The sequence below is a fragment of the Petaurus breviceps genome, unplaced genomic scaffold (assembly GCF_028583685.1).
Source record: "Petaurus breviceps papuanus isolate PSGF00001 unplaced genomic scaffold, PetGlider_PUasm1.0 174, whole genome shotgun sequence".
NCBI classification, from domain to species: Eukaryota; Metazoa; Chordata; class Mammalia; order Diprotodontia; family Petauridae; genus Petaurus; species Petaurus breviceps.
Genome location: NW_027185761.1, coordinates 62,967,438 through 62,978,496, shown reverse-complemented (window position 1 = coordinate 62,978,496; position 11,059 = coordinate 62,967,438). Strand labels below are relative to the sequence as shown.

Below are 11,059 nucleotides of genomic sequence, written 5' to 3'. Positions count from 1 at the left end.
GCACTTATAAGGATTATGAAGTTCAAATGACAAACTGCGTACAACTCCGTAACGCTCTCTATAAATGTTAAAGGTAATGATGGTATAGAGGGCAGAACTCTGGACTCAGAGTCCAAAAGATCTGGGTTGAAATCCCACCTCTGACATTTATTTGTTACATGATCCTGGGCAAATTCTTTAACCTTTCTGAGCTTCTATTTTCTCATTTTAAAATAGGAGATTTGGACTGGATGGTTTCAAAGCTCCCGTCCAGCTGCAAATATGTGATGCCATTTGTGATTTGGTTGACTCTCCCAATAAAATGCAAGCCCCTTGAGGTCAAGAACTGGTTCGTCTTTGTCTTTGTCTGTCTCCAGTCTCTAGCATAATGTTTTGCATGTAGCAGACACTTAGTGAGTCCTTATGTATTGATTGGTTAATTCCTGGCAGAATTCCTAGGTAACTCATTCCTAGGTAATTCATTACCCAGAACAGTTACCCTACAAATGAATGTGTTAAATATGCCAGCTCTCTTTCAGCATAGCAGCTCTATTGCTTTATGACTGAAAAAAAATTCATTTCTCTGCTTTGAATTTATGCCCATGTAAATGCCTACATATTTGGGGGGGGGGGTTGTCTACATAAAAAACATCATCATCATTCCATGTTTTTTCATAGAAGTTGTAGAATGTCTGAGCTGAAAGTACCTGAGATCTAATCTCATGCAGTGTTCTCTATGCACAGATGAGTAAATCAAGACTCGTGGAGAGAAGTTTATGGGGGAATGTTTTGTTAGTATTGTTCTTAAGATGCCATCTTAAATGCCTTTGCTTTGAGCTAAATTGTATACACTGGCTGACTCCTAAAGGTAAGCAAATCCCTGGGGGATTTCTAACATTCTAATGTAGTTTTAGAAGGATGGACCCAGAGGGTACCTTAAAAACACCCGTTGGGTGACCCGCTAGGGTGAGTTGGGGAGGGAATATAGTTCAGACCTCAATTTCCAAAGCTAATATACATTTTGCTATGACTCTCGCCTAGAATGATGAGTTTTTTAATACAATGATCTGGGTGAACAACGGAAAGTGACTGATATTTAAGATTCTTGCCTTTTTATTCTTGTATGAGCTCATGCCATGGTATCCAAATAAAAACGTCCGTTACCTTAGTCTTGCAGACTGTGCATTTTTCAATTCATTCTCTGAGCTCCGTGGTATTCGCAGGAAACACAATGTGTGGGCTTCAAGTCTAGATTTCTCTCATCTAAAAGTCCCCAAAGGGCAGAGTCTCCTGCCAGTTATTCAAGGGCGATCACTGTCTTTACGGATCATTCAGGCCCCTTGCTACCCTTGCTTTCCAAGACATTTCACCAGAAGTGCCAGCAAAGGGTGCGTGGAGAATTGGAGAGGAGGTGCCGGAGGGGTGCTAAGAGGGATCTGTCTATGCTTTTAAATTGCTCGCCTTCCAAGAATGATCCTTGGACTAGAAAAACTAAACAGCAGCCGTGAAGACGCGGCTTCGGTGGGTCGGGGGCATTTGGGGTCGGCTGCAGCCTGAGGAACAAGATGGCAGCTTCGGCCCAGTGACCGTGGTCCTGGCGGGCGGGACCCGGGGGCGGCGTTGGCAGCAGGTGGGCCATGCCCACTCACGGCGCCTTCTAAGGCGGGTGGGGGGCCCGGCCTGGAACCACGACCCTCCCGAGAGCCTGAAGAAGGTGGAAGCCGGAACTCTGCACGGCGGCGGCAGCAGCGACAAGGCCGAATTCATTGTCGGAGGGAAATATAAACTGGTGCGGAAGATCAGGTCCGGTTGCTTCGGGGACATCGGTCTGGCCATCAGCATCACCAACGGAGAGGAGGTGGCAGTGAATCTAGACTCCCAGAAGGCCAGGCATCCCCAGCTGCCGTACAAGAGCAGACTCCCTAAGATTCTTCAGGGTGGGGTTGGCATTCCCCACTCACTGTGGTATGGTCCAGAAAAAGCCTGTAATGTTCTAGTCATGGGTCTTCTCTGACCGAGGCTTGAAGACCTCTTCAATCTCTGTTCCCGTAGGTTCACAATGAAAACAGGACTTACGTTAGCTGACCAGATGATCAGTAGAATTGAATTTGTGCATACGAAGAATCTTATACACAGAGACATTAAACCAGATAATTTCCTAATGGGTGTTGGGCATCGCTGTACTAAGTTATTCCTTATTGACTTTGGTTTGGCCAAAAAGTAAAGAGACAACAGAACAAGACAACATATACCATATGGAGAAGACAAGAATCTCCCTGGCACTGCCCGTTATGCCAGCATCAATTGAGCAGGGTCGTCGTGATGATATGGAGTCTCTAGGATATGTGTTGATGTATTTTAATAGGACCAGCCTGGCCTAGCAAGGATTGAAGGCTGCAACAAAGAAACTAAAGTATGAAAAGATTAGTGAAAAGATGTCCACTCCTGCTGAAGTTTTATGTAAGGGGTTTCCAGCAGAATTTGCCATGTATCTAAACTATTGTCATGGACTACGCTTTGAAGAAGTACCAGATTATATGTATCTGAGGCAACTATTTCGTATTCTTTTCAGGACTCTGAACCACCGTATGACTACACATTTGATTGGACAATGTTAAAGCAGAAAGCAGCCCAGCAGGCAGCCTCGTCCAGTGGGCAGGGTCAGCAAACCCCCACAGGTTTCTAAACATGAAGAGGAACAGATGAAGCAGAGCAGATGATCAGAGCAGGACTTGTTACTCCCCCAAATCTAGAAATTGTAGTTCATATGTACACGTACCGGTTGTGCCATCCATTTACTTGGTGTAAAGAACTTAATTTCAGTATAAACTGGCTCTGGTCAGCGTTGGTGATGCTGCATCCTGAGTTGTAGCTGCTGTAATTGTGAACATTAACTGAGATAGTGAAACATGGTGTCCAGTTTTCTATTGTGTTTTTTCAAGTGGGAAAGTTAACTAAATGGTTGACACACAAGTGGTGGAGAAATTGTGCACATGCCAATTTTTTGTTACCTTTTATTTTGAACTACCCTGCTTTGAAATCTCTTTTAAGGAAGAACGGCATGAACAGTTTTCAACCACAGTTGTGATAATTGTAAATGTTCACAATTGTGCACTTATATTTTTTCCCCCTTCCTAGGGTTTGAAAGTTGTAAACTTACACATTCTGAAAATTGATGGCTTCTGTGTGCGTCAGCTGACATAGTAGCAACCAAAGATTCCAGTTTTTAAGCATATGAAAGACTGCCTGCTTACTGTGCTAGAATTAACAGCATCTAAAAGTGAAGACTTAAGAAAAACTTAGTGACTATTAGATTATCTTTAGGACTCTGCATTAACTCTATAATGTTCTTGGTATAAAAAAGAAAGAAAAACGACATATTAGTCACAGAAATTTAGTTAACATCTTACAACTAAACCTGTATGTAAGTTGCTTAGATCAATGTAATCACTGTAAACATCTATATGACCTGGAATTTTGTTTTTATTTTGAAATGGGAACTTTTTTTGTTTACAAGTTGTAATGGGAATGCAAATTTGGAAGATCTTCCCTGCCCCTAGGCTGAGGTGCACCTGGAGCCTGGGGTGGGAGGCTTGTTTTTCAGTAGATACTTCTTGATTGGCCAGTGAGTCAATAAGGTTGTTACATTCTCTGAGCCAGGGGAAGGCTATATAAGCCCTGATGTGTAGCTTTGTTTTGGGGGCTCACTTTGAGAAGTGTTCTGTGATTTGATCTGTATTCTGAAAAGCCGTTGTCCACAGCCCCCCCCGCCCCCTCCCCCTTTGAAAAACCCAGATGTTGACTGGGTATGGATGTAATGGTTGGACAGTTCGAAAATCTGTCTACTTGATCTGTTTCTGTCTTGATAATTCTGCCTGTATGCTTTGAAGTTCGGGGTGCTGACCTTTTCCCCTGAACAAGGTACACGATACATGTTTGACTGATTAAAGTAAGCTTGTTAACCCATTTTGAGTTGCTTTCCTTTAACAAAGCAGATCCAAGAACCTGTATGGGCGGCAAACCCTGAGGACGCTTGGGGTGCTTGCTGCTACACAAGTTCATTAAAAACTTAAAAAAAAAAAATGTTTCTGTAAAAAAAAAAGATTTTTTTAAAAGAAATGCCTTGCTAATTCATTGATAGAATCAACATCTCCCCAATTTTTTTAATAGACTACTTGATGACCATTGTTAAATAAGTCATATTCCTTTGCAAATCATTTTAGATTTAGTGTTGTACCTTTTAAAAAAAATAATTTTTGTATTTTTTTCCTCAAAAAAAACAAAACAAAACAAAAACCAGCAACCCAGCCTTAAGAGTTGGAAGCCAAGACTGTAGGATCATAGGATATAAAGAATTTTAAAAACCATCTAAATCTGTCCCCATTAATGAAGTTGTAGGACCTTAAGCAACTTGGCCAGCATCACAAAGGTGATAAGTAGCAGAACCAGGCACTACATCATACTGCCTCAGAAATGCAAAGGGACACCAAAAGATGGCCTGGATGCCCTCCACAAGTTTAAGGCAACAAGGCCAGACAAACCCAAAATGCTGAAAGAACTGGTAGGTGTAAGTTGGTAAGCTTTTGAAGATCGTGGAGAATGGGAGAGGTACCACAGAATTACAGAGGATCCTTTGTTTTAGTTAAAGAGAAGAGTCTATCAACTTTAGGCCAGAAAGGTTCCTGGTATAACTCTAGAATATATTAAAGGGATGGTCTGTTAATGCTTAGAAAAGGAAGCCACAATCACTGAGATACAGAATGAATTCCTCAGGAACAGACCATGCTAAAGTAAGCCCATTTCTCTTTTTGAGAAGGTTACTTACAGAATGTTGCAAAGGTAGTTTACTCAGATTTCTTCAAAGAATTTGGCAAAGTCTCTCTATACTATTGTAGAAAAGAGGCAGCAATATGAGCTAAACAAAACTATAATTAAGTAGAATTGGAATGGACTAAATCACTAGAGCCTAAGTGTAGTCATGATGAATTGATAGCAACTTGAAGGGATCTATCCTTGGCCCTGTAGTGAGTGCTTGGCATTTCTATCAGTGGTTTGGATAAAAGGAATAGATGTCATGCTTGTCAAATTCCCAGGTGACTCAAAGTTTGGAAGTATAACTCTTACATTGGATGATGGAGTCAAGACCCAAAAGGATCTCAGAAATCTAGAGTATTCAACCAGATCAAATATGATGAAATTAAGCAATTATCTTTGCTTTGTAGGATTCAAAAAATGAACTACATGAGTTCAAGGTAGGAGAGATAACCTTTGCTGAAGCCCTTCTGGGATAAGAAAAGCCCATCAATGGAAAACATCACAGGAAATCTGGGGTCTCTGATGCTACAGAATATAGGCAGTGGTTGAAGTTTGAAAGCTAAAGGAGACACCAGTGAGCTGAGACCCGTCCTAGCTGTTATGAAAAGTGCTGGGATCTGGGCTACAAAATAATGATACTGACAATAATAGCAATAAGAATTATTATAGTGGTAAAAGTACTGGCTCAAGGGTCACTGGGATCAAATGCTACCTCTGACCTAAATTTCTCTGTGCCTCAGTTTCCTCATCTGTAAAATGAAGGAGTTGGATTAGATGGCCTCAGAGGTCCCTTCCAGCTCTAGACCCAGGATCTAATAAAGAGCGAATATTTATAATGCTATTTAAAGTTTGCAAAGCACTTTACATATGTTATCAGAAGACCAATTAGTTTGAAGAAACACTAAAATTATGGCATTGATTATCTCTTGCTATTTGTAGTTTTTGCTTAACCTTGGCTTTGTCTTCCCAAGAAGAATGTAAGTTCCTTGAGGGAAGAAATCAGACCCCCCATTGCTATGCCCTTTTCTTTTTTTAAGAAATGTGTAATTTCACCAGTGTTAGGCATTCCTGGTAAGCATCCCCCTCTCCTGGTGCCAATTAGTAACTTTTATGCACTTTATACTCCTGGAGAATTGCCTGGACCATTGAGAGGTTGAGTGGTTTGACCAAGGACACATAGCTGGTATGTGAAAGAAGTAAAACATGAACCCAGATCTTCCTGGTCCTGAGGCCAGCTCTCCATATACTCTGCCAACCTGCCTCCTGCCATGTCCATAGTCCACATTTAATAAATGTTTATGGATTAATTAAACCTTGAATGTGGAGTTAGAGGACTCTCAAATCTACCACTTGCTATCTGAGTGAAAAGTCCCTTGGAGGTCTCTCTAGACCCTCCATTTCTTCATCAGTAAAGTGAGCCAATCAGATTAGATTGTTATTGAGGTTTTTCCAGCTTTAAATATATGATTTTTGGAAGAGTTTTCCAGGGAACCATTTGAATATTGGGATTTTTACTTTCTTAGATCACAGATCTAAAGGCAGAAGGGACTCAAGATGTGTTCCATTCCAACACCTCCATTTTAGAGACAAGGAAGCTGAGGCCCAGAGAGAGGTGAAGGTCCCCTCATCCCTAGGTCCTCAGACAACAAATCCTGTGTTCTTTCTTGTGGTCTTTCCAAAGACAGTCAACAAATCATGAGAGCAATTGCTCTCAAAATTGGGATGTGGTTAGAATTCTCCTATGTGTTCTATATGTAGTGACTAGTTAATACATATTTACCAAATTGAATTGAATCCTGTCACATTCTATTGCTGTCCTGACTCATTTTGCAGGAGGCTACCAGAGATTCTCTAGAAGAAAGTGTACCCTATTCTGTGATTGCTGTGTAATTCTGAGTGTAGTATCCCCTCTGGGCGCACTCTCCCAACCAGCACCAGCACTGGCGAGTGGGTCCCTGGAGAGATGCCTGCTACCTCAGCTTCTAGGGGTAACCTAGAAGCACCCTGGCTCATGAGCTCCCACCAGTAAACTTCCCCTGTACAAACAAGACAGAGACATGATAAATCAGAGATAATCAATAGTCTGTTGAGTGTGTCAAGACTCCTCAAGCTCTCCCTCTGACTTACAGTGAGGGAGAGAAGAATCTTTCTCCCCTCCCCCCCATCCCAGGCCAATGATGATTATGACTATATGGCAAGAAGGCTATGGGCTACTTACCTAGGTGAGCCTGAAGTTTCTGGCTGCTTCTTCTTATTTGTGTTTCTGTACCTGAGCACAGGTGACCAAAATAGTCATCCTTAGATTGTTTCCAATCTTGGTGGTGACTTCATAATCATGAAAGTGTGGGAATGGTTTTCTGGGGGCAGAACCAAGATGGCAGTGTAGAAGCAGGAAAACTCAGTGAGCTCCCCCATAACAACCTCAAATACCTATAAAATATGACTCTAAACAAACTTTAGAGCTACAGAGCCCACAAAGTGACAGAGAGAAACACACCTCCCACTGAAGGCAGTCTGTCAGGGGACAGGAAGGGTTCATCGCAGCATACCAGGAGCTGAACCCAGCCCTGTAGGAGCCTGCGGTTTTAGCCCCAGGGTAGCCCCAACCAGCACTGGCTGGACCGGAATTCGGGAGAGCGAATCACCAGCAGCTGTGGTGGTTTCCAGAAGTATCAATTCATAAATGCCAAAGACAAAGTAAAAGGTCAGTGTGGAACTCTGTTGGAAGTGGGGGGGAGGGGTGTGGAGGAGCATGGTCCAGCCCTTACCCCCTGGGGAGAGAAGCACTGGAGGTGTGGTAGTTGTGCAGCCACCCCCGCATGGCTGCTTCAGAGCTCCTGGACTGCAGATCACAGGGGGACCAAGCAGCCATTCAGAGGGTAACTGCTCTTGCTTCAATCTGCTTGGATCTGGATTGTGGTCTTGGGTGGAGGTCCTAGGGTGTGTGACCAGTTAGCCAGAGCATGTGGGGGCTGCAGAGAGGACAGCCAACTAATACCTCTGGCAGCTGTGAAAACCCCAGCAATTTGGGAAAAAGCTCTCCTCTCTGGAAGCAGAGTTCTACTATGGCAAAGAAGTCAAAAGTCAAGTAATTGAGTGGCAACATGAGCAAGCAAAGGAAGCAAAGCAAGCACAGCAATCTGACATTAGATTCCTTTTTGGGGGACAAAAAGGATCAAAGCACGGACTGGGAGGAAGAAAGCCAAGTCAGAACTCCTGTACCAAAAGTTTCCAAGAAAAATATGAGTTGATTACAGGCCATGGAGGAGCTCAAGAAGGATTTTGAAAAACAAGTAAGAGAAGTAGAGGAAAAAATTAGGAAGAGAAATGAGAATTTCTGAGGGCAGGGCCTGTTTCTGTTTTGTTTTTTTGTATACCAGCACATAGTGCAATACCTTTTAGATAATAAGCACTTCATAAATATTTGTAGGCCTTGATTAGGTTGGAATGGATTATAGGCTTCATTATTCTTCCCCCAAATTTTGAACTATTTTTATCCAATTCTACACAATGTTTTAGTGGGACTTTAATTGGTATGGTGGTGAGTGTATATATAGGGTATATTGCTGTCTCTATTGTATTTACATATATGTTTTTAGCCTAAACACAAAGTTTCCTCTCTATTTATACATCTTATTTCATTTCCCTCATTAACATTTCCCCTTATGTAGGTCTTCTTATGTTCTACTTTAGGTAAATATTGAAATTTTAAATTTTTTGTTGCCATCATATATGGGAATTTAAAAAAAATTGTTGTGTCTTCCAGCATACCTTTATCTCTATACCAGTATATAACAGTCAGGTGGTATAATGGATAGCACACTGGGCTCAAACTCATCTTCACGAGTTCAAATCCAGCCTCAGACACTTCTTCTCTGTGTGACCCTGGGCAAGTCCATTAACCCTGTTTGCCTCATTGGAGAAGGAAATGACAAACCACTCCATCATGAAGAGTTGGACATGACTAAACAGCAACAGCAACATTTCTATTATTGTGTTAAATTGTATTGATGACAAGGGTGTGTTCAGGGAAGACTAGGACCTCTGGTGTGATGGCTGCCCTTTTCAGGGCTGCTTTCCACCTTGGGTGTCCACCTGATACCCCCAGCTCTCACCTGTGACCCCAAGAAGCTGGAGCACACGCAGAGGCAGACTGGTTAAACCAGGTTGAGGGTAACTGAGGGGTCTCAGACCCATTGGTGAGTTAAGGGGGTGTCTACCCCAAGCATGTGAAGACTTCCCCCGGTGAATCGGGCAGATAAGAACAACTTGTTCCAATGGCCACGAAGGCGGCTGAAGCAGGAGCTGTGGGGCACTTAGAGCTTGGTCAGACATCGAAGATGCCAAGGTCATCCACGACGTTCCAGGCTATCACCAGTCATCTTGACTCTGTCCTGACTCTGGAAGAGAGTGTGAGGCCAACAATTTTGTGCAAGTCTGCCTCACTGAAATCTAATTTACATACAAATTAAAAGATATTACCCATGATGAGGAGGCATCTTCTCATTCCTGTTTGGCTCATTGTGTTTCTTCCTTACAAATTATATTGGCTAGCTATCTTGACAAGCTGGAGAGTGAGCAGAATTGGATGGCCAAGATGATTAGCATACTGGAGGCCATACTACATGGGAATTGGTTAAAGAAGTGGGAATGTTTACCTGGAAAAGAGATTTGTGGGAACATGATCATGGTCTTCAAAAATACTGAAAGACCAAGGGAATCAGACTCATTCTGCTTGACCCTGAATGGTAGAACATCTGGAGTATTGCATGGAATTTGCAAAGACAGAACCTTAGGTTTGACATTAAAAAACTGCCTATAAACAAGAGTTTTCCAAGAGTGGAGTTGCTGCCTTGGGAGGGAGCGGGCTGCCCCTCCCTGGGGGTCTTCACTCAGAGAATATTAAGCATCTGTCTTAGACTTCAGTCTCTGAACCCCCTTCTACTGCAGACTCTATGAGTCTCTGGTTCTTTCACTCTCTTCCAGTCACAAAGCCCAAGAAAGCTGAGTGTTTCTGCCCTGAGTCATTACACTATCATGTATCCTAGTTGACACTAATTAGTAATCATTACTAAGAAACACAAGCATGACTATAAAAGTTACCCAGCAGGAAGTGTCAGTATTTTAGCCCATCCTGTCTCCCATCTCAGCCTTACAGGTTGCTTCTTGTCTTCCAAATCTTTCCTTTCTGTAGTCTGCCCAAGCTCTTCATTAATTTGCTCTAAGTTCCCTGAGGGCAGGGTGGCTATGGCATAACATGCCTGGGAAACTGCTATGGCAACAAGGGGGTAAGCAAACAAACAAACAAACCAGATTCTACCCATGGTTGCTGAAGGGCATGCGACTTGGAGTAGAGCCTTGAAAGGAGCACACTTTGTCCAGAAGCGAAGCATCGCTTTCTTGCCAAGCGGACCATTCCCATTCATTCCTTCCTCAACAGTCATTCGTAATCGATCGCAGCAGCTTCCATTTACACATAACATCTTATTGTTCTCCAGTGGTTCCTGGAACTTGTTTGAGTCTGCAATCTACTTACAACATTCTGCTCATGAAAGCCCTGATCTCTTTCTGACCTAGCCAGAATGAAACATGTGACATCAGAATAAAGTAAGAAGACATGAACTTAGAATGTAAGGTGAATCATATAAACAAACAAACAGCAAGCACTCACTCCATCACCTCTTCCCCAGAGCTATATCCCCAACTCAGAGCCTCTGGGCCTGGGATGTTGGAAAGCCCTTATCTCTATTCCCCATGCTGCCTTGCCAGCAAAGAACAGCATACTAGGGAACAAAAAAAGTGTAGTGACTTCTCTTTGGACAAGCCCAGGACCTTCAAGGTCCTAACAGTGCTGTTCAGCCTCTGAAAGGTGCTGCCTCTCCAACCTCCAGAAGCCTAGCCTTATACAGTTGGCATGAATAATCCTAGGAGAGCACCACTCCTGGCATTCCACGTTTCTCTAGTCTCTCTCAGTTTCTTCACTCATCAGTGCTTCTTTCCATTTCTTCCACGTGTCTTCTCTCAGATCCCTCTGAAGAATTTGTGCTCCCTGTCTATCCCATCATGCTGAGAATGGGCAGTTTTTGAATGAGGAAATTGAAAATAACCATCATAAATAATGTTCCAGATAATTAATAATGAGAAAAATATAAATTAAAACTCAGATGTTTCACCTCTCATTAATAAGAATAATAGCTACCATTATCTATCTAGCACTTTAAAGTTTATGAAATGCTTTACATATGTTAATGGGTTTGATCTCATG

General features: G+C 42.6%; 1 pseudogene; it reads left to right on the top strand.

The window, feature by feature from the left end:
* Nucleotides 1-1,978: 1,978 nt before the first annotated feature.
* Nucleotides 1,979-3,492, top strand: LOC138158211 (casein kinase I-like; annotated as a pseudogene).
* Nucleotides 3,493-11,059: the final 7,567 nt, after the last annotated feature.